Source organism: Somniosus microcephalus, chromosome 19 (genome assembly GCF_052327205.1).
Source record: "Somniosus microcephalus isolate GS21.2 chromosome 19, FLI_Smic_1.0, whole genome shotgun sequence".
Taxonomy (NCBI): Eukaryota; Metazoa; Chordata; class Chondrichthyes; order Squaliformes; family Somniosidae; genus Somniosus; species Somniosus microcephalus.
In genome coordinates this window covers 84,852,292-84,879,032 of record NC_141005.1, presented here as the reverse complement: position 1 = coordinate 84,879,032, position 26,741 = coordinate 84,852,292, and positions in this window count along the sequence as shown.

Here is a 26,741-nt window from a genome sequence, read left to right as displayed (position 1 = left end):
TTGACCCCGACACTGACCCCTGGGATTAACCCCGACACTGACCCCTGGGATTAACCCCGATATTGACCCCTGGGATTAACCCCGCCACTGAACCCTGGGATTAACCCCGACACTGACCCCTGGGATTGACACCGACACTGACCCTGCGATTAACCCCGACACTGACCACTGTGATTAACACCGACACTGACCCCTGGGATTAACCCCGACACTGACCACTGGGATTAACCCCGATACTGACCCCTGGGATTAACCCCGACACTGACCCCTAGGATTAACCCCGACACTGATCCCTGGGATTAACCCCGACACTGACCCCTGGGATTAACCCCGACACTGACCCCAGAATTAACCCTGACACTGACCCCTGGGATTAACCCCGACACTGACCCTAGGATTAACCCCGACACTGACCCCTGGGATTAACCCCGACACTGACCCCTGGGATTAACCGCGACACTGACCCCTGGGATTGACCGCGACACTGACCCCTGGGATTGACCCCGACACTGACCCCTGGGATGAACCCTGACACTGACCCCTGGGATTGTCCCCGACACTGATCACTGGGAGTGACCCCGACACAGACCCCTGGGATTAACCCCGACACTGACCCCAGAATTAACCCTGACACTGACCCCTGGGATTAACCCCGACACTGACCCCTGGGATTAACCCCGACACTGAACCCTGGGATTAACCACGACACTGACCCCTGGGATTGACACCGACACTGACCCTGCGATTAACCCCGACACTGACCACTGTGATTAACACCGACACTGACCCCTGGGATTAACCCCGACACTGACCCCTGGGATTAACTCCGACACTGACCCCTAGGATTAACCCCGACACTGATCCCTGGGATTAACCCCGACACTGACCCCTGGGATTAACCCCGACACTGACCCCAGAATTAACCCTGACACTGACCCCTGGGATTAACCCCGGCACTGACCCTGGGATTAACCCCGACACTGACCCCTGGGATTAACCCCGACACTGACCCCTGGGATTAACCGCGACACTGACCCCTGGGATTGATCCCGACACTGACCCCTGGGATTGACCCCGACACTGACCCCTGGGATGAACCCAGACACTGACCCCTGGGATTGCCCCGACACTGACCCCTGGGATTAACCGCGACACTGACCCCTGGGATTGATCCCGACACTGACCCCTGGGATTAACCCCGACACTGACCCCGGGATTAACCCTGACACTGACCCCTGGGATTAACCCCGACACTGACCCCTGGGATTAACACTGACCCCTGGGACTAACCCCGACATTGACCTCGACACTGACCCCCGGGATTGACCCGACACTGACCCCCGGGATTGATCCCGACACTGACCCCTGGGATTGACCCCGACACTGACCCCTGGGATTGACCCCGACACTGACCCCCGGGATTGACCCTGACACTGACCCAACACTGACCCACGGGATTGATCCCGACACTGACCCCCGGGATTGACCCCGACACTGACCCCCGGGATTGCCCCCGACACTGACCCCTGGGATTAACCCCGAAACTGACCCCTGGGATTGACCCCGAAACTGACCCCCGGGATTGACCCCGAAGCTGACCCCCGGGATTGACCCCGACACTGACCCCCGGGATTGACCCCGACACTGACCCCCGAGATTGACCCCGACACTGACCACCGGGATTGACCCCAACACTGACCCCCGGGATTGTCCCCGACACTGACCCCGACACTGACCCCCGGGATTGACCCCGACACTGACCCCGGGGAATAACCCTGACACTGACCTCCGTGATTAACCCCGACACTGACCCCCGAGATTAAACCCGACACTGACCCCCGAGATTAAACCCGACACTGACCCCCGAGATTAAACCCGACACTGACCCCCGGGATTAACGCCGACACTGACCCCTGGGATTGACCCCGAAACTGACCCCTGGGATTGACCCCGACACTGACCCCTGGGATTGACCCTGACACTGGCCCCTGGGATTAACCCCGACACTGACCCCGGGGATTGACCCAGACACTGACCCCTGGGAGTAACCCCGACACTGACCCCTGGGATTAACCCCGACACTGACCCCTGGGAATAACCCTGACACTGACCGCCGTAATTAACCCCGACACTGACCCCCGAGATTAAACCCGACACTGACCCCCGGGATTAACGCCGACACTGGCCCCTGGGATTAACACCGACACTAACCCCTGGGAATAACCCTGACACTGACCCCTGGGATTAACCCCGACACTGACCCCCGGGATTGCCCCCGACACTGACCCCTGGGATTAACCCCGACACTGACCCCGGGATTAACCCTGACACTGACCCCTGGGATTAACCCCGACACTGACCCCTGGGATTAACCCCGACACTGACCCTGGGATTAACCCCGACACTGATCCCTGGGATTAACCCCGACACTGACCCCTGGGGTTAACCCCGACAATGATCCCTGGGATTGACCCCGACACTGACCCCTGGGACTGACCCCGACACTGACCCCGACACTGACCCCTGGGATTAACCCCGACACTGACCCCTGGGATTAACACTGACCCCTGGGATTAACCCCGACATTGACCCCGACACTGACCCCCGGGATTGACCCGACACTGACCCCCGGGATTGACCCCGACACTGACCCCCGGGATTGCTCCCGACACTGACCCCTGGGATTGACCCCGACACTGACCCCTGGGATTGACACCGACACTGACCCGGGATTGACCCCGACACTGACCCGGGATTGACCCCGACACTGACCCCCGGGATTGACCCCGACACTGACGCCTGGGATTGACCCCGACACTGACCCCCGGGATTGACCCCGACACTGACCCCCGGGATTGACCCCGACACTGACCCCCGGGATTGACTCCGACACTGACCCCCGGGATTGACCCGACACTGACCCACGGGATTGATCCCGACACTGACCCCCGGGATTGCCCCCGACACTGACCCCTGGGATTAACCCTGACACTGACCCCTGGGATTGATCCCGACATTGACTCCTGGGATTAACCCCGACATTGCCCCTGGGATTAACCCCGTTACTGACCCCTGGGATTAACCCTGACACTGACCCCCAGGATTGACCCCGACACTGACCCCCGGGATTGACCCCGACACTGACCCCCGGGATTGACCCCGACACTGACCCACGGGATTGACCCGACACTGACCGCTGGGATTAACCCCGACACTGACCGCTGGGATTAACCCCGACACTGACCCCTGGGAATGACCCCGACACTGACCCCTCGGATTAACCCCGACACTGACCCCAGAATTAACCCTGACACTGACCCCTGGGATTGACCCCGACACTGACCCCTGGGATTAACCCCGACATTGACCCCTGGGATAAACCCCGTTACTGACCCCAGGGATTAACCCCAACACTGACCCCTGGGATTAACTCCGACACTGACCCCTGGGATTGACCCCGACACTGACCCCTGGGATTAACCCCGACACTGACCCCTGGGATTAACCCCGACACTGACCCCTGGGATTAACCCCGATATTGACCCCTGGGATTAACCCCGCCACTGAACCCTGGGATTAACCCCGACACTGACCCCTGGGATTGACACCGACACTGACCCTGCGATTAACCCCGACACTGACCACTGTGATTAACACCGACACTGACCCCTGGGATTAACCCCGACACTGACCCCTGGGATTAACCCCGACACTGACCCCTAGGATTAACCCCGACACTGATCCCTGGGATTAACCCCGACACTGACCCCTGGGATTAACCCCGACACTGACCCCAGAATTAACCCTGACACTGACCCCTGGGATTAACCCCGACACTGACCCTGGGATTAACCCCGACACTGACCCCTGGGATTAACCCCGACACTGACCCCTGGGATTAACCGTGACACTGACCCCTGGGATTGACCCCGACACTGACCCCTGGGATTGACCCCGACACTGACCCCTGGGATGAACCCAGACACTGACCCCTGGGATTGCCCCGACACTGAGCACTGGGATTGACCCCGACACTGACCCCTGGGATTAACCCCGACACTGACCCCGGGATTAACCCTGACACTGACCCCTGGGATTAACCCCGACACTGACCCTGGGATTAACCCCGACACTGATCCCTGGGATTAACCCCGACACTGACCCCTGGGATTAACCCCGACAATGATCCCTGGGATTGACCCCGACACTGACTCTGGGACTGACCCCGACACTGACCCCCGACATTGACCCCGACACTGACCCCCGGGATTGACCCGACACTGACCCCCGGGATTGATCCCGACACTGACCCCTGGGATTGACCCCGACACTGACCCCTGGGATTGACCCCGACACTGACCCGGGATTGACCCCGACACTGACCCCCGGGATTGACCCCGACACTGACGCCCGGGATTGACCCCGACACTGACCCCCGGGATTGACCCCGACACTGACCCCTGGGATTGACCCCGATACTGACCCCCGGGATTGACTCCGACACTGACGCCCAGGATTGACCCCGACACTGACAACCGGGATTGCCCCCGACACTGACCCCTGGGATTGACCCCGACACTGACCCCTGAGATTGACCCCGACACTGACCCCCGTGACCCCGACACTGACCCCCGGGATTGAACCCGACACTGACCCCCGGGAATGAACCCGACACTGACCCCCGGGAGTGACCCTGACACTGACCCCTGGGTGTAACCCCGACACTGACCCCTGGGATTAACCCTGACACTGACCCCTGGGAATAGCCCTGAAACTGACCCCTGGGATTAACCCTGACACTGACCCCTGAGATTGACCCCGACATTGACTCCTGGGATTAACCCCGACATTGCCCCTGGGATTAACCCCGTTACTGACCCCTGGGATTAACCCTGACACTGACCCCCGGGATTGACCCCGACACTGACCCCCGGGATTGACCCCGACACTGACCCACGGGATTGACCCGACACTGACCCACGGGATTGATCCCGACACTGACCCCCGGGATTGACCCCGACACTGACCCCCGGGATTGCCCCAGACACTGACCCCTGGGATTAACCCCGACACTGACCACTGGGATTAACCCCGACACTGACTGCTGGGATTAACCCCGACACTGACCCCTGGGAATGACCCCGACACTGACCCCTCGGATTAACCCCGACACTGACCCCAGAATTAACCCTGACACTGACCCCTGGGATTGACCCCGACACTGACCCCTGGGATTAACCCCGACATTGTCACCTGGGATTAACCCCAACACTGACCCCTGGGATTAACCCCGACACTGACCCCTGGGATTAACTCCGACACTGACCCCTGGGATTGACCCCGACACTGACCCCTGGGATTAACCCCGACACTGACCCCTGGGATTAACCCCGACACTGACCCCTGGGATTAACCCCGACACTGACCCCTGGGATTAACCCCGATATTGACCCCTGGGATTAACCCCGCCACTGAACCCTGGGATTAACCCCGACACTGACCCCTGGGATTGACACCGACACTGACCCTGCGATTAACCCCGACACTGACCACTGTGATTAACACCGACACTGACCCCTGGGATTAACCCCGACACTGACCCCTGGGATTAACCCCGACACTGACCCCTGGGATTAACCCCGACACTGACCCCTAGGATTAACCCCGACACTGATCCCTGGGATTAACCCCGACACTGACCCCTGGGATTAACCCCGACACTGACCCCTGGGATTGACCCCGACACTGACCCCTGGGATTAACCCCGACACTGACCCCTGGGATAAACCCCGACACTGACCCCTGGGATTAACCCCGATATTGACCCCTGGGATTAACCCCGCCACTGAACCCTGGGATTAACCCCGACACTGACCCCTGGGATTGACACCGACACTGACCCTGCGATTAACCCCGACACTGACCACTGTGATTAACACCGACACTGACCCCTGGGATTAACCCCGACACTGACCACTGGGATTAACCCCGATACTGACCCCTGGGATTAACCCCGACACTGACCCCTGGGATTAACCCCAACACTGATCCCTGGGATTAACCCCGACACTGACCCCTGGGATTAACCCCGACACTGACCCCAGAATTAACCCTGACACTGACCCCTGGGATTAACCCCGACACTGACCCTAGGATTAACCCCGACACTGACCCCTGGGATTAACCCCGACACTGACCCCTGGGATTAACCGCGACACTGACCCCTGGGATTGACCGCGACACTGACCCCTGGGATTGACCCCGACACTGACCCCTGGGATGAACCCTGACACTGACCCCTGGGATTGTCCCCGACACTGATCACTGGGAGTGACCCCGACACAGACCCCTGGGATTAACCCCGACACTGACCCCAGAATTAACCCTGACACTGACCCCTGGGATTAACCCCGACACTGACCCCTGGGATTAACCCCGACACTGAACCCTGGGATTAACCACGACACTGACCCCTGGGATTGACACCGACACTGACCCTGCGATTAACCCCGACACTGACCACTGTGATTAACACCGACACTGACCCCTGGGATTAACCCCGACACTGACCCCTGGGATTAACTCCGACACTGACCCCTAGGATTAACCCCGACACTGATCCCTGGGATTAACCCCGACACTGACCCCTGGGATTAACCCCGACACTGACCCCAGAATTAACCCTGACACTGACCCCTGGGATTAACCCCGGCACTGACCCTGGGATTAACCCCGACACTGACCCCTGGGATTAACCCCGACACTGACCCCTGGGATTAACCGCGACACTGACCCCTGGGATTGATCCCGACACTGACCCCTGGGATTGACCCCGACACTGACCCCTGGGATGAACCCAGACACTGACCCCTGGGATTGCCCCGACACTGAGCACTGGGATTGATCCCGACACTGAGCACTGGGATTGATCCCGACACTGACCCCGGGATTAACCCTGACACTGACCCCTGGGATTAACCCCGACACTGACCCCTGGGATTAACACTGACCCCTGGGACTAACCCCGACATTGACCTCGACACTGACCCCCGGGATTGACCCGACACTGACCCCCGGGATTGATCCCGACACTGACCCCTGGGATTGACCCCGACACTGACCCCTGGGATTGACCCCGACACTGACCCCCGGGATTGACCCTGACACTGACCCAACACTGACCCACGGGATTGATCCCGACACTGACCCCTGGGATTGACCCCGAAACTGACCCCCGGGATTGACCCCGAAACTGACCCCCGGGATTGACCCCGACACTGACCCCCGGGATTGACCCCGACACTGACCCCCGAGATTGACCCCGACACTGACCACCGGGATTGACCCCGACACTGACCCCCGGGATTGTCCCCGACACTGACCCCGACACTGACCCCCGGGATTGACCCCGACACTGACCCCGGGGAATAACCCTGACACTGACCTCCGTGATTAACCCCGACACTGACCCCCGAGATTAAACCCGACACTGACCCCCGAGATTAAACCCGACACTGACCCCCGAGATTAAACCCGACACTGACCCCCGGGATTAACGCCGACACTGACCCCTGGGATTGACCCCGAAACTGACCCCTGGGATTGACCCCGACACTGACCCCTGGGATTGACCCTGACACTGGCCCCTGGGATTAACCCCGACACTGACCCCGGGGATTGACCCAGACACTGACCCCTGGGAGTAACCCCGACACTGACCCCTGGGATTAACCCCGACACTGACCCCTGGGAATAACCCTGACACTGACCGCCGTAATTAACCCCGACACTGACCCCCGAGATTAAACCCGACACTGACCCCCGGGATTAACGCCGACACTGGCCCCTGGGATTAACACCGACACTAACCCCTGGGAATAACCCTGACACTGACCCCTGGGATTAACCCCGACACTGACCCCCGGGATTGCCCCCGACACTGACCCCTGGGATTAACCCCGACACTGACCCCGGGATTAACCCTGACACTGACCCCTGGGATTAACCCCGACACTGACCCCTGGGATTAACCCCGACACTGACCCTGGGATTAACCCCGACACTGATCCCTGGGATTAACCCCGACACTGACCCCTGGGGTTAACCCCGACAATGATCCCTGGGATTGACCCCGACACTGACCCCTGGGACTGACCCCGACACTGACCCCTGGGATTAACCCCGACACTGACCCCTGGGATTAACACTGACCCCTGGGATTAACCCCGACATTGACCCCGACACTGACCCCCGGGATTGACCCGACACTGACCCCCGGGATTGACCCCGACACTGACCCCCGGGATTGCTCCCGACACTGACCCCTGGGATTGACCCCGACACTGACCCCTGGGATTGACACCGACACTGACCCGGGATTGACCCCGACACTGACCCGGGATTGACCCCGACACTGACCCCCGGGATTGACCCCGACACTGACGCCTGGGATTGACCCCGACACTGACCCCCGGGATTGACCCCGACACTGACCCCCGGGATTGACTCCGACACTGACCCCCGGGATTGACCCGACACTGACCCACGGGATTGATCCCGACACTGACCCCCGGGATTGCCCCCGACACTGACCCCTGGGATTAACCCTGACACTGACCCCTGGGATTGATCCCGACATTGACTCCTGGGATTAACCCCGACATTGCCCCTGGGATTAACCCCGTTACTGACCCCTGGGATTAACCCTGACACTGACCCCCGGGATTGACCCCGACACTGACCCCCGGGATTGACCCAGACACTGACCCCCGGGATTGACCCCGACACTGACCCACGGGATTGACCCGACACTGACCCACGGGATTGATCCCGACACTGACCCCCGGGATTGCCCCCGACACTGACCCCTGGGATTAACCCCGACACTGACCGCTGGGATTAACCCCGACACTGACCGCTGGGATTAACCCCGACACTGACCCCTGGGAATGACCCCGACACTGACCCCTCAGATTAACCCCGACACTGACCCCAGAATTAACCCTGACACTGACCCCTGGGATTGACCCCGACACTGACCCCTGGGATTAACCCCGACACTGACCCCTGGGATTAACTCCGACACTGACCCCTGGGATTGACCCCGACACTGACCCCTGGGATTAACCCCGACACTGACCCCTGGGATTAACCCCGACACTGACCCCTGGGATTAACCCCGATATTGACCCCTGGGATTAACCCCGCCACTGAACCCTGGGATTAACCCCGACACTGACCCCTGGGATTGACACCGACACTGACCCTGCGATTAACCCCGACACTGACCACTGTGATTAACACCGACACTGACCCCTGGGATTAACCCCGACACTGACCCCTGGGATTAACCCCGACACTGACCCCTAGGATTAACCCCGACACTGATCCCTGGGATTAACCCCGACACTGACCCCTGGGATTAACCCCGACACTGACCCCAGAATTAACCCTGACACTGACCCCTGGGATTAACCCCGACACTGACCCTGGGATTAACCCCGACACTGACCCCTGGGATTAACCCCGACACTGACCCCTGGGATTAACCGTGACACTGACCCCTGGGATTGACCCCGAGACTGACCCCTGGGATTGACCCCGACACTGACCCCTGGGATGAACCCAGACACTGACCCCTGGGATTGCCCCGACACTGAGCACTGGGATTGACCCCGACACTGACCCCTGGGATTAACCCCGACACTGACCCCGGGATTAACCCTGACACTGACCCCTGGGATTAAACCCGACACTGACCCTGGGATTAACCCCGACACTGATCCCTGGGATTAACCCCGACACTGACCCCTGGGATTGCCCCGACACTGAGCACTGGGATTGACCCCGACACTGACCCCTGGGATTAACCCCGACACTGACCCCGGGATTAACCCTGACACTGACCCCTGGGATTAAACCCGACACTGACCCTGGGATTAACCCCGACACTGATCCCTGGGATTAACCCCGACACTGACCCCTGGGATTAACCCCGACAATGATCCCTGGGATTGACCCCGACACTGACCCTGGGACTGACCCCGACACTGACCCCCGACATTGACCCCGACACTGACCCCCGGGATTGACCCGACACTGACCCCCGGGATTGATCCCGACACTGACCCCCGGGATTGACCCCGACACTGACCCCTGGGATTGACCCCGACACTGACCCGGGATTGACCCCGACACTGACCCCCGGGATTGACCCCGACACTGACGCCCGGGATTGACCCCGACACTGACCCCCGGGATTGACCCCGACACTGACCCCTGGGATTGACCCCGATACTGACCCCCGGGATTGACTCCGACACTGACGCCCAGGATTGACCCCGACACTGACAACCGGGATTGCCCCCGACACTGACCCCTGGGATTGACCCCGACACTGACCCCTGAGATTGACCCCGACACTGACCCCCGTGACCCCGACACTGACCCCCGGGATTGCCCCCGACACTGACCCCCGGGATTGAACCCGACACTGACCCCCGGGATTGAACCCGACACTGACCCCCGGGATTGACCCTGACACTGACCCCTGGGTTTAACCCCGACACTGACCGCTGGGATTAACCCTGACACTGACCCCTGGGATTAACCCTGACACTGACCCCTGGGAATAACCCTGAAACTGACCCCTGGGATTAACCCTGACACTGACCCCTGGGATTGACCCCGACATTGACTCCTGGGATTAACCCCGACATTGCCCCTGGGATTAACCCCGTTACTGACCCCTGGGATTAACCCTGACACTGACCCCCGGGATTGACCCCGACACTGACCCCCGGGATTGCACCCGACACTGACCCCTGGGATTAACCCCGACACTGACCGCTGGGATTAACCCTGAAACTGACCCCTGGGAATGACCCCGACACTGACCCCTCGGATTGACCCTGACACTGACCCCTGGGAGTAACCAAGACACTGACCGCCGTGATTAACCCCGACACTGACCCCCGAGATTAAACCCGACACTGACCCCCGGGATTAACCCCGAAACTGACCCCTGGGATTAACCCCGACACTGACCGCTGTGATTAACCCCGACACTGACCCCCGAGATTAAACCCGACACTGACCCCCGGGATTAACCCCGAAACTGACCCCCGGGATTGACCCCGACACTGACCCCCGGGATTGACCCCGACAATGACCCCCGGGATTGACCCCGACACTGACCACCGGGATTGACCCCGACACTGACCCCCGGGATTGTCCCCGACACTGACCCCCGGGATTGTCCTCGACACTGACCCCCGGGATTGACCCCGACACTGACCCCCGGGATTGACCCCGACACTGACCCCTGGGAATAACCCCGACACTGACCCCTGGGATTGACACCGACACTGACCCTGCGATTAACCCCGACACTGACCACTGTGATTAACACCGACACTGACCCCTGGGATTAACCCCGACACTGACCCCTGGGATTAACCCCGACACTGACCCCTAGGATTAACCCCGACACTGATCCCTGGGATTAACCCCGACACTGACCCCTGGGATTAACCCCGACACTGACCCCAGAATTAACCCTGACACTGACCCCTGGGATTAACCCCGACACTGACCCTGGGATTAACCCCGACACTGACCCCTGGGATTAACCCCGACACTGACCCCTGGGATTAACCGTGACACTGACCCCTGGGATTGACCCCGAGACTGACCCCTGGGATTGACCCCGACACTGACCCCTGGGATGAACCCAGACACTGACCCCTGGGATTGCCCCGACACTGAGCACTGGGATTGACCCCGACACTGACCCCTGGGATTAACCCCGACACTGACCCCGGGATTAACCCTGACACTGACCGCTGGGATTAACCCTGAAACTGACCCCTGGGAATGACCCCGACACTGACCCCTCGGATTGACCCTGACACTGACCCCTGGGAGTAACCAAGACACTGACCGCCGTGATTAACCCCGACACTGACCCCCGAGATTAAACCCGACACTGACCCCCGGGATTAACCCCGAAACTGACCCCTGGGATTAACCCCGACACTGACCGCTGTGATTAACCCCGACACTGACCCCCGAGATTAAACCCGACACTGACCCCCGGGATTAACCCCGAAACTGACCCCCGGGATTGACCCCGACACTGACCCCCGGGATTGACCCCGACAATGACCCCCGGGATTGACCCCGACAATGACCCCCGGGATTGACCCCGACACTGACCCCCGGGATTGTCCCCGACACTGACCCCCGGGATTGTCCTCGACACTGACCCCCGGGATTGACCCCGACACTGACCCCCGGGATTGACCCCGACACTGACCCCTGGGAATAACCCCGACACTGACCCCTGGGATTGACACCGACACTGACCCTGCGATTAACCCCGACACTGACCACTGTGATTAACACCGACACTGACCCCTGGGATTAACCCCGACACTGACCCCTGGGATTAACCCCGACACTGACCCCTAGGATTAACCCCGACACTGATCCCTGGGATTAACCCCGACACTGACCCCTGGGATTAACCCCGACACTGACCCCAGAATTAACCCTGACACTGACCCCTGGGATTAACCCCGACACTGACCCTGGGATTAACCCCGACACTGACCCCTGGGATTAACCCCGACACTGACCCCTGGGATTAACCGTGACACTGACCCCTGGGATTGACCCCGAGACTGACCCCTGGGATTGACCCCGACACTGACCCCTGGGATGAACCCAGACACTGACCCCTGGGATTGCCCCGACACTGAGCACTGGGATTGACCCCGACACTGACCCCTGGGATTAACCCCGACACTGACCCCGGGATTAACCCTGACACTGACCCCTGGGATTAAACCCGACACTGACCCTGGGATTAACCCCGACACTGATCCCTGGGATTAACCCCGACACTGACCCCTGGGATTAACCCCGACAATGATCCCTGGGATTGACCCCGACACTGACCCTGGGACTGACCCCGACACTGACCCCCGACATTGACCCCGACACTGACCCCCGGGATTGACCCGACACTGACCCCCGGGATTGATCCCGACACTGACCCCCGGGATTGACCCCGACACTGACCCCTGGGATTGACCCCGACACTGACCCGGGATTGACCCCGACACTGACCCCCGGGATTGACCCCGACACTGACGCCCGGGATTGACCCCGACACTGACCCCCGGGATTGACCCCGACACTGACCCCTGGGATTGACCCCGATACTGACCCCCGGGATTGACTCCGACACTGACGCCCAGGATTGACCCCGACACTGACAACCGGGATTGCCCCCGACACTGACCCCTGGGATTGACCCCGACACTGACCCCTGAGATTGACCCCGACACTGACCCCCGTGACCCCGACACTGACCCCCGGGATTGCCCCCGACACTGACCCCCGGGATTGAACCCGACACTGACCCCCGGGATTGAACCCGACACTGACCCCCGGGATTGACCCTGACACTGACCCCTGGGTTTAACCCCGACACTGACCGCTGGGATTAACCCTGACACTGACCCCTGGGATTAACCCTGACACTGACCCCTGGGAATAACCCTGAAACTGACCCCTGGGATTAACCCTGACACTGACCCCTGGGATTGACCCCGACATTGACTCCTGGGATTAACCCCGACATTGCCCCTGGGATTAACCCCGTTACTGACCCCTGGGATTAACCCTGACACTGACCCCCGGGATTGACCCCGACACTGACCCCCGGGATTGCACCCGACACTGACCCCTGGGATTAACCCCGACACTGACCGCTGGGATTAACCCTGAAACTGACCCCTGGGAATGACCCCGACACTGACCCCTCGGATTGACCCTGACACTGACCCCTGGGAGTAACCAAGACACTGACCGCCGTGATTAACCCCGACACTGACCCCCGAGATTAAACCCGACACTGACCCCCGGGATTAACCCCGAAACTGACCCCTGGGATTAACCCCGACACTGACCGCTGTGATTAACCCCGACACTGACCCCCGAGATTAAACCCGACACTGACCCCCGGGATTAACCCCGAAACTGACCCCCGGGATTGACCCCGACACTGACCCCCGGGATTGACCCCGACAATGACCCCCGGGATTGACCCCGACACTGACCACCGGGATTGACCCCGACACTGACCCCCGGGATTGTCCCCGACACTGACCCCCGGGATTGTCCTCGACACTGACCCCCGGGATTGACCCCGACACTGACCCCCGGGATTGACCCCGACACTGACCCCTGGGAATAACCCCGACACTGACCCCTGGGATTGACACCGACACTGACCCTGCGATTAACCCCGACACTGACCACTGTGATTAACACCGACACTGACCCCTGGGATTAACCCCGACACTGACCCCTGGGATTAACCCCGACACTGACCCCTAGGATTAACCCCGACACTGATCCCTGGGATTAACCCCGACACTGACCCCTGGGATTAACCCCGACACTGACCCCAGAATTAACCCTGACACTGACCCCTGGGATTAACCCCGACACTGACCCTGGGATTAACCCCGACACTGACCCCTGGGATTAACCCCGACACTGACCCCTGGGATTAACCGTGACACTGACCCCTGGGATTGACCCCGAGACTGACCCCTGGGATTGACCCCGACACTGACCCCTGGGATGAACCCAGACACTGACCCCTGGGATTGCCCCGACACTGAGCACTGGGATTGACCCCGACACTGACCCCTGGGATTAACCCCGACACTGACCCCGGGATTAACCCTGACACTGACCCCTGGGATTAAACCCGACACTGACCCTGGGATTAACCCCGACACTGATCCCTGGGATTAACCCCGACACTGACCCCTGGGATTAACCCCGACAATGATCCCTGGGATTGACCCCGACACTGACCCTGGGACTGACCCCGACACTGACCCCCGACATTGACCCCGACACTGACCCCCGGGATTGACCCGACACTGACCCCCGGGATTGATCCCGACACTGACCCCCGGGATTGACCCCGACACTGACCCCTGGGATTGACCCCGACACTGACCCGGGATTGACCCCGACACTGACCCCCGGGATTGACCCCGACACTGACGCCCGGGATTGACCCCGACACTGACCCCCGGGATTGACCCCGACACTGACCCCTGGGATTGACCCCGATACTGACCCCCGGGATTGACTCCGACACTGACGCCCAGGATTGACCCCGACACTGACAACCGGGATTGCCCCCGACACTGACCCCTGGGATTGACCCCGACACTGACCCCCGTGACCCCGACACTGACCCCCGGGATTGCCCCCGACACTGACCCCCGGGATTGAACCCGACACTGACCCCCGGGATTGAACCCGACACTGACCCCCGGGATTGACCCTGACACTGACCCCTGGGTTTAACCCCGACACTGACCGCTGGGATTAACCCTGACACTGACCCCTGGGATTAACCCTGACACTGACCCCTGGGAATAACCCTGAAACTGACCCCTGGGATTAACCCTGACACTGACCCCTGGGATTGACCCCGACATTGACTCCTGGGATTAACCCCGACATTGCCCCTGGGATTAACCCCGTTACTGACCCCTGGGATTAACCCTGACACTGACCCCCGGGATTGACCCCGACACTGACCCCCGGGATTGCACCCGACACTGACCCCTGGGATTAACCCCGACACTGACCGCTGGGATTAACCCTGAAACTGACCCCTGGGAATGACCCCGACACTGACCCCTCGGATTGACCCTGACACTGATCCCTGGGAGTAACCAAGACACTGACCGCCGTGATTAACCCCGACACTGACCCCCGAGATTAAAACCGACACTGACCCCCGGGATTAACCCCGAAACTGACCCCTGGGATTAACCCCGACACTGACCGCTGTGATTAACCCCGACACTGACCCCCGAGATTAAACCCGACACTGACCCCCGGGATTAACCCCGAAACTGACCCCCGGGATTGACCCCGACACTGACCCCCGGGATTGACCCCGACAATGACCCCCGGGATTGACCCCGACACTGACCACCGGGATTGACCCCGACACTGACCCCCGGGATTGTCCCCGACACTGACCCCCGGGATTGTCCTCGACACTGACCCCCGGGATTGACCCCGACACTGACCCCCGGGATTGACCCCGACACTGACCCCTGGGAATAACCCTGACACTGACCCCCGAGATTAAACCCGACACTGACCCCCGGGATTAACGCCGACACTGACCCCTGGGATTGACCCCGAAACTGACCCCTGGGATTGACCCCGACACTGACCCATGGGATTGACCCTGACACTGGCCCCTGGGATTGACCCCGACACTGGCCCCTGGGATTAACCCCGACACTGACCCCGGGGATTGACCCCGACAATGACCCCCGGGATTGACCCCGACACTGACCACCGGGATTGACCCCGACACTGACCCCGGGGATTGTCCTCGACACTGACCCCCGGGATTGACCCCGACACTGACCCCCGGGATTGACCCCGACACTGACCCCTGGGAATAACCCTGACACTGACCCCCGAGATTAAACCCGACACTGACCCCCGAGATTAAACCCGACACTGACCCCCGGGATTAACGCCGACACTGACCCCTGGGATTGACCCCGAAACTGACCCCTGGGATTGACCCCGACACTGACCCCTGGGATTGACCCTGACACTGGCCCCTGGGATTGACCCCGACACTGGCCCCTGGGATTAACCCCGACACTGACCCCGGGGATTGACCCAGACACTGACCCCTGGGAGTAACCCCGACACTGACCCCTGGGAATAACCCTGACACTGACCGCCGTAATTAACCCCGACACTGACCCCCGAGATTAAACCCGACACTGACCCCCGAGATTAAACCCGACACTGACCCCCGGGATTAACGCCGACACTGGCCCCCGGGATTAACACCGACACTAACCCCTGGGAATAACCCTGACACTGACCCCTGGGATTAACCCCGACACTGACCCCAGAATTAACCCTGACACTGACCCCGGGATTGACCCCGACACTGACCCCTGGGATTAACCCCGACACTGACCCCTGGGATTAACCCCGACACTGACCCCTGGGATTAACCCCGACACTGACCCCTGGGATTAACCCCGACACTGACCGCCGTGATTAACCCCGACACTGACTCTCGAAATTAAACCCGACACTGACCCCAGGGATTAACCCCGAAACTGACCCCCGGGATTGACCCCGACACTGACCCCCGGGATTGACCCCGACACTGACCCCCGGGATTGACCCCGACACTGACCCCCGGGATTGACCCCGACACTGACCCCCGGGATTGACACCGACACTGACCACTGGGATTGACACGGACACTGACCCTTGGGATTAACCCTGACACTGACCCCAGAATTAACCCCGACACTGACCCCTGGAATTAACCCCGACACTGACCCCTGGAATTAACCCCGACACTGACCCCTGGGATTAACCCCGACACTGACCCTGGGATTAACCCCGACACTGACCCCTGGGATTAACCCCGACACTGACCCCTGGGATTAACTCCGACACTGACCCCTGGGATTAAACACGACACTGACCCCTGGGATTAACCCCGACACTGACCCCTGGGATTCACTCCGATACTGACCCCTGGGATTAACCCCGAAACTGAACCATTGGATTAACACTGAACCCTGGGATTAACCCCAATATTGACCCCAGGGATTAACCCCGACACTGAACCCTGGGATTAACCCCGACACTGACCCCTGGGATTGACACCGACACTGACCCTGGGATTAACCCCGACACTGACCACTGTGATTAACACCGACACTGATCCCTGGGATTAACCCCGACACTGACCCCTGGGATTAACCCCGACACTGACCCCTCGGATTAACCCCGACACTGATCCCTGGGATTAACCCCGACACTGACCCCTGGGATTAACCCCGACACTGACCCCTGGGATTAACCACGATACTGACCCCTGGGATTAACCCCGACACTGACCGCTGGGATTGACCCTGACACTGACCCCTGGGATTGTCCCCGACACTGACCACTGGGAGTGACCCCGACACTGACCCCCGGGATTGACCCCGACACTGACCCCCGGGATTGCCCCCGACACTGACCCCCGGGATTGACCCCGACACTGATCCCCGTGATTGCCCTCGACACTGACCCACGGGATTGCCCCCGGCACTGACACCCGGGATTGACCCCGACACTGACCCCCGGGATTGACCCCGACACTGACCCCTGCGATTGACCCCGACACTGACCCCTGCGATTGACCCCGACACTGACCCCCGGGATTGACCCCGACACTGACCCCCGGGATTGAACCCGACACTGACCCCCGGGATTGAACCCGACACTGACCCCCGGGATTAACCCCGACACTGACCCCCAAGATTAACCCCGACACTGACCCCCGGGATTAACCCTGACACTGACCCCCGGGATTAACCCCGACACTGACCCCTGGGATTAACCCCGACACTGACCCCTGGGATGAACCCCGACACTGACCCCTAGGATTAACCCCGACACTGACCCCTGGGATGAACCCCGACACTGACCCCTGGGATTAACCCCGACACTGACCCCTGTGATTAACCCCGACACTGACCCCTGGGATTAACCCCGACACTGACCCCTGGGAATAAATCTGAAACTGACCCCTGGTATTAACCCTGACACTGACCCCCGGGATTGACCCCGACACTGACCCCTGGGATTAACCCCGACACTGACCCCTGGGATTAACCCCGACACTGACCCCTGGGATTAACCCCGACAATGACCGCCGTGATTAACCCCGACACTGACCCTCGAGATTAAACCCGACACTGACCCCCGGGATTGACCCCGAAACTGACCCCCGGGATTGACCCCGACACTGACCCCCGGGATTGACCCCGACACTGACCCCCGGGATTGACCCCGACACTGACCCCCGGGATTGACCCCGACACTGACCCCCGGGATTGACCCCGACACTGACCCCCGGGATTGCCCCCGACACTGACCCCTGGGATTGACCCCGACACTGACCCCTGAGATGGACCCCGACACTGACCCCCGTGACCCTGACACTGAACCCCGGGATTGACGCCGACACTGACCACCGTGATTGCCCCCGACACTGACCCCGACACTGACCCCAGGATTGACCCCGGCACTGACCCCTGGGATTGACCCTGACCCCTGGGTTTAACCCCGACACTGACCCCGGGGATTGACCCCGACACTGACCCCCGGGATTGAACCCGACACTGACCCCCGGGATTGAACCCGACACTGACCCCCGGGATTGAACCCGACACTGACCCCCGGGATTAACCCCGACACTGACCCCCAAGAGTAACCCCGACACTGACCCCCGGGATTAACCCTGACACTGACCCCCGGGATTAACCCCGACACTGACCCCTGGGATTAACCCCGACACTGACCTCTGGGATGAACCCCGACACTGACCCCTAGGATTAACCCCGACACTGACCCCTGGGATTGACCCTGACACTGACCCCTGGGTGTAACCCCGACACTGACCCCAGAATTAACCCTGACACTGACCCCTGGGATTAACCCCGACACTGACCCTGGGATTAACCCCGACACTGACCCCTGGGATTAACCCCGACACTGACCCCTGGGATTAACCGTGACACTGACCCCTGGGATTGACCCCGAGACTGACCCCTGGGATTGACCCCGACACTGACCCCTGGGATGAACCCAGACACTGACCCCTGGGATTGCCCCGACACTGAGCACTGGGATTGACCCCGACACTGACCCCTGGGATTAACCCCGACACTGACCCCGGGATTAACCCTGACACTGACCCCTGGGATTAAACCCGACACTGACCCTGGGATTAACCCCGACACTGATCCCTGGGATTAACCCCGACACTGACCCCTGGGATTAACCCCGACAATGATCCCTGGGATTGACCCCGACACTGACCCTGGGACTGACCCCGACACTGACCCCCGACATTGACCCCGACACTGACCCCCGGGATTGACCCGACACTGACCCCCGGGATTGATCCCGACACTGACCCCCGGGATTGACCCCGACACTGACCCCTGGGATTGACCCCGACACTGACCCGGGATTGACCCCGACACTGACCCCCGGGATTGACCCCGACACTGACGCCCGGGATTGACCCCGACACTGACCCCCGGGATTGACCCCGACACTGACCCCTGGGATTGACCCCGATACTGACCCCCGGGATTGACTCCGACACTGACGCCCAGGATTGACCCCGACACTGACAACCGGGATTGCCCCCGACACTGACCCCTGGGATTGACCCCGACACTGACCCCTGAGATTGACCCCGACACTGACCCCCGTGACCCCGACACTGACCCCCGGGATTGCCCCCGACACTGACCCCCGGGATTGAACCCGACACTGACCCCCGGGATTGAACCCGACACTGACCCCCGGGATTGACCCTGACACTGACCCCTGGGTTTAACCCCGACACTGACCGCTGGGATTAACCCTGACACTGACCCCTGGGATTAACCCTGACACTGACCCCTGGGAATAACCCTGAAACTGACCCCTGGGATTAACCCTGACACTGACCCCTGGGATTGACCCCGACATTGACTCCTGGGATTAACCCCGACATTGCCCCTGGGATTAACCCCGTTACTGACCCCTGGGATTAACCCTGACACTGACCCCCGGGATTGACCCCGACACTGACCCCCGGGATTGCACCCGACACTGACCCCTGGGATTAACCCCGACACTGACCGCTGGGATTAACCCTGAAACTGACCCCTGGGAATGACCCCGACACTGACCCCTCGGATTGACCCTGACACTGACCCCTGGGAGTAACCAAGACACTGACCGCCGTGATTAACCCCGACACTGACCCCCGAGATTAAACCCGACACTGACCCCCGGGATTAACCCCGAAACTGACCCCTGGGATTAACCCCGACACTGACCGCTGTGATTAACCCCGACACTGACCCCCGAGATTAAACCCGACACTGACCCCCGGGATTAACCCCGAAACTGACCCCCGGGATTGACCCCGACACTGACCCCCGGGATTGACCCCGACAATGACCCCCGGGATTGACCCCGACACTGACCACCGGGATTGACCCCGACACTGACCCCCGGGATTGTCCCCGACACTGACCCCCGGGATTGTCCTCGACACTGACCCCCGGGATTGACCCCGACACTGACCCCCGGGATTGACCCCGACACTGACCCCTGGGAATAACCCTGACACTGACCCCCGAGATTAAACCCGACACTGACCCCCGGGATTAACGCCGACACTGACCCCTGGGATTGACCCCGAAACTGACCCCTGGGATTGACCCCGACACTGACCCATGGGATTGACCCTGACACTGGCCCCTGGGATTGACCCCGACACTGGCCCCTGGGATTAACCCCGACACTGACCCCGGGGATTGACCCCGACAATGACCCCCGGGATTGACCCCGACACTGACCACCGGGATTGACCCCGACACTGACCCCGGGGATTGTCCTCGACACTGACCCCCGGGATTGACCCCGACACTGACCCCCGGGATTGACCCCGACACTGACCCCTGGGAATAACCCTGACACTGACCCCCGAGATTAAACCCGACACTGACCCCCGAGATTAAACCCGACACTGACCCCCGGGATTAACGCCGACACTGACCCCTGGGATTGACCCCGAAACTGACCCCTGGGATTGACCCCGACACTGACCCCTGGGATTGACCCTGACACTGGCCCCTGGGATTGACCCCGACACTGGCCCCTGGGATTAACCCCGACACTGACCCCGGGGATTGACCCAGACACTGACCCCTGGGAGTAACCCCGACACTGACCCCTGGGAATAACCCTGACACTGACCGCCGTAATTAACCCCGACACTGACCCCCGAGATTAAACCCGACACTGACCCCCGAGATTAAACCCGACACTGACCCCCGGGATTAACGCCGACACTGGCCCCCGGGATTAACACCGACACTAACCCCTGGGAATAACCCTGACACTGACCCCTGGGATTAACCCCGACACTGACCCCAGAATTAACCCTGACACTGACCCCGGGATTGACCCCGACACTGACCCCTGGGATTAACCCCGACACTGACCCCTGGGATTAACCCCGACACTGACCCCTGGGATTAACCCCGACACTGACCCCTGGGATTAACCCCGACACTGACCGCCGTGATTAACCCCGACACTGACTCTCGAAATTAAACCCGACACTGACCCCAGGGATTAACCCCGAAACTGACCCCCGGGATTGACCCCGACACTGACCCCCGGGATTGACCCCGACACTGACCCCCGGGATTGACCCCGACACTGACCCCCGGGATTGACCCCGACACTGACCCCCGGGATTGACACCGACACTGACCACTGGGATTGACACGGACACTGACCCTTGGGATTAACCCTGACACTGACCCCAGAATTAACCCCGACACTGACCCCTGGAATTAACCCCGACACTGACCCCTGGAATTAACCCCGACACTGACCCCTGGGATTAACCCCGACACTGACCCTGGGATTAACCCCGACACTGACCCCTGGGATTAACCCCGACACTGACCCCTGGGATTAACTCCGACACTGACCCCTGGGATTAAACACGACACTGACCCCTGGGATTAACCCCGACACTGACCCCTGGGATTCACTCCGATACTGACCCCTGGGATTAACCCCGAAACTGAACCATTGGATTAACACTGAACCCTGGGATTAACCCCAATATTGACCCCAGGGATTAACCCCGACACTGAACCCTGGGATTAACCCCGACACTGACCCCTGGGATTGACACCGACACTGACCCTGGGATTAACCCCGACACTGACCACTGTGATTAACACCGACACTGATCCCTGGGATTAACCCCGACACTGACCCCTGGGATTAACCCCGACACTGACCCCTCGGATTAACCCCGACACTGATCCCTGGGATTAACCCCGACACTGACCCCTGGGATTAACCCCGACACTGACCCCTGGGATTAACCACGATACTGACCCCTGGGATTAACCCCGACACTGACCGCTGGGATTGACCCTGACACTGACCCCTGGGATTGTCCCCGACACTGACCACTGGGAGTGACCCCGACACTGACCCCCGGGATTGACCCCGACACTGACCCCCGGGATTGCCCCCGACACTGACCCCCGGGATTGACCCCGACACTGATCCCCGTGATTGCCCTCGACACTGACCCACGGGATTGCCCCCGGCACTGACACCCGGGATTGACCCCGACACTGACCCCCGGGATTGACCCCGACACTGACCCCTGCGATTGACCCCGACACTGACCCCTGCGATTGACCCCGACACTGACCCCCGGGATTGACCCCGACACTGACCCCCGGGATTGAACCCGACACTGACCCCCGGGATTGAACCCGACACTGACCCCCGGGATTAACCCCGACACTGACCCCCAAGATTAACCCCGACACTGACCCCCGGGATTAACCCTGACACTGACCCCCGGGATTAACCCCGACACTGACCCCTGGGATTAACCCCGACACTGACCCCTGGGATGAACCCCGACACTGACCCCTAGGATTAACCCCGACACTGACCCCTGGGATGAACCCCGACACTGACCCCTGGGATTAACCCCGACACTGACCCCTGTGATTAACCCCGACACTGACCCCTGGGATTAACCCCGACACTGACCCCTGGGAATAAATCTGAAACTGACCCCTGGTATTAACCCTGACACTGACCCCCGGGATTGACCCCGACACTGACCCCTGGGATTAACCCCGACACTGACCCCTGGGATTAACCCCGACACTGACCCCTGGGATTAACCCCGACAATGACCGCCGTGATTAACCCCGACACTGACCCTCGAGATTAAACCCGACACTGACCCCCGGGATTGACCCCGAAACTGACCCCCGGGATTGACCCCGACACTGACCCCCGGGATTGACCCCGACACTGACCCCCGGGATTGACCCCGACACTGACCCCCGGGATTGACCCCGACACTGACCCCCGGGATTGACCCCGACACTGACCCCCGGGATTGCCCCCGACACTGACCCCTGGGATTGACCCCGACACTGACCCCTGAGATGGACCCCGACACTGACCCCCGTGACCCTGACACTGAACCCCGGGATTGACGCCGACACTGACCACCGTGATTGCCCCCGACACTGACCCCGACACTGACCCCAGGATTGACCCCGGCACTGACCCCTGGGATTGACCCTGACCCCTGGGTTTAACCCCGACACTGACCCCGGGGATTGACCCCGACACTGACCCCCGGGATTGAACCCGACACTGACCCCCGGGATTGAACCCGACACTGACCCCCGGGATTGAACCCGACACTGACCCCCGGGATTAACCCCGACACTGACCCCCAAGAGTAACCCCGACACTGACCCCCGGGATTAACCCTGACACTGACCCCCGGGATTAACCCCGACACTGACCCCTGGGATTAACCCCGACACTGACCTCTGGGATGAACCCCGACACTGACCCCTAGGATTAACCCCGACACTGACCCCTGGGATTGACCCTGACACTGACCCCTGGGTGTAACCCCGACACTGACCCCTGGGATTAACCCTGACACTGACCCCTGGGAATAAATCTGACACTGACCCCTGGGATTAACCCTGACACTGACCCCCGGGATTGACCCCGACACTGACCCCTGGGATTAACCCCAACACTGACCCCTGGGATTAACCCCGACAATGACCGCCGTGATTAACCCCGACACTGACCCTCGAGATTAAACCCGACACTGACCCCCGGGATTGACCCCGACACTGACCCCCGGGATTGACCCCGACACTGACCCCCGGGATTGACCCCGATACTGACCCCCGGGATTGACCCCGACACTGACCCCCGGGATTCACCCCGACACTGAACCCCGGGATTGCCCCCGACACTGACCCCTGGGATTGACCCCGACACTGACTCCTGAGATTGACCCCGACACTGACCCCCGTGACCCTGACACTGACCCCCGGGATTGACGCCGACACTGACCCCCGTGATTGCCCCCGACACTGACCACAGGATTGACCCCGACACTGGCCCCTGGGATTGACCCTGACCCCTGGGTTTAACCCCGACACTGACCCCGGGGATTGACCCCGACACTGACCCCTGGGATTGACCCTGACACTGGCCCCTGGGAGTAACGTCGACACTGACCCCTGGGATTAACCCCGACACTAACCCCTGGGAATGACCCTGACCCCTGGGATTAACCATGACACTGACCCCAGAATTAACCCTGACACTGATCCCTGGGATTGACCCCGACACTGACCCCTGGGATTAACACCGACACTGACCCCGGAATTAACACTGATACTGACCACTGGGATTAACCTCGACACTGACCCCTGCGATTAACCCCAACACTGACCCCTGGGATTAAACCCGACACTGACCCCTAGGATTAACCCCGACACTGATCACTGGGATTAACCCCGATACTGACCACTGTGATTAACGCCGACACTGACCCCTGGAATTAACCCCGACACTAACCCCTGGGAATGACCCTGACCCCTGGGATTAACCATGACACTGACCCCAGAATTAACCCTGACACTGACCCTGGGATTAACCCCGACACTGACCACTGTGATTAACGCCGACACTGACCCCTGGGATTAACCCCGACACTAACCCCTGGGAATGACCCTGACCCCTGGGATTAACCATGACACTGACCCCAGAATTAACCCTGACACTGACCCTGGGATTAACCCCGACACTGACCACTGTGATTAACACTGACACTGACCCCTGGGATTAACCCCGACACTGACCCCTGGGATTAACCCCGACACTGACCCCTAGGATTAACCCCGACACTGATCCCTGGGATTAACCCCGACATTGACCCCTGGGATTAACCCCGACACTGACCTCGGGGATTAACCCCGTCACTGAACCCTGGGATTAACCCCGACACTGACCCCCGGAATTAACCCCGATACTGACCCCCGGAATTAACCCCAACACTGACCACTGGGATTAACCCCGACACTGACCCCTGGGATTAACCACGATACTGACCCCTGGGATTAACCCCGACACTGACCGCTGGGATTGACCCTGACACTGACCCCTGGGATTGTCCCCGACATTGACCACTGGGAGTGACCCCGACACTGACCCCCGTGACCCCGACACTGACTCCCGGGATTGACCCCGACACTGACCCCCAGGATTGCCCCCGACACTGACCCCCGGGATTGACCCCGACACTGATCCCCGGGATTGCCCTCGACACTGACCCACGGGATTGCCCCCGGCACTGACCCCCGGGATTGACCCCGACACTGACCCCTGCGATTGACCCCGACACTGACCCCTGGGATTGACCCCGACACTGACCCCCGGGATTGACCCCGACACTGACCCCCGGGATTGAACCCGACACTGGCCCCCGGGATTGACCCTGACACTGACCCCCAAGATTAACCCCGACACTGACCCCCGGGATTAACCCTGACACTGACCCCCGGGATTAACCCTGACACTGACCCCTGGGATTAACCCCGACACTGACCCCTGGGATGAACCCCGACACTGACCCCTAGGATTAACCCCGACACTGACCCCTGGGATGAACCCCGACACTGACCCCTGGGATTAACCCCGACACTGACCCC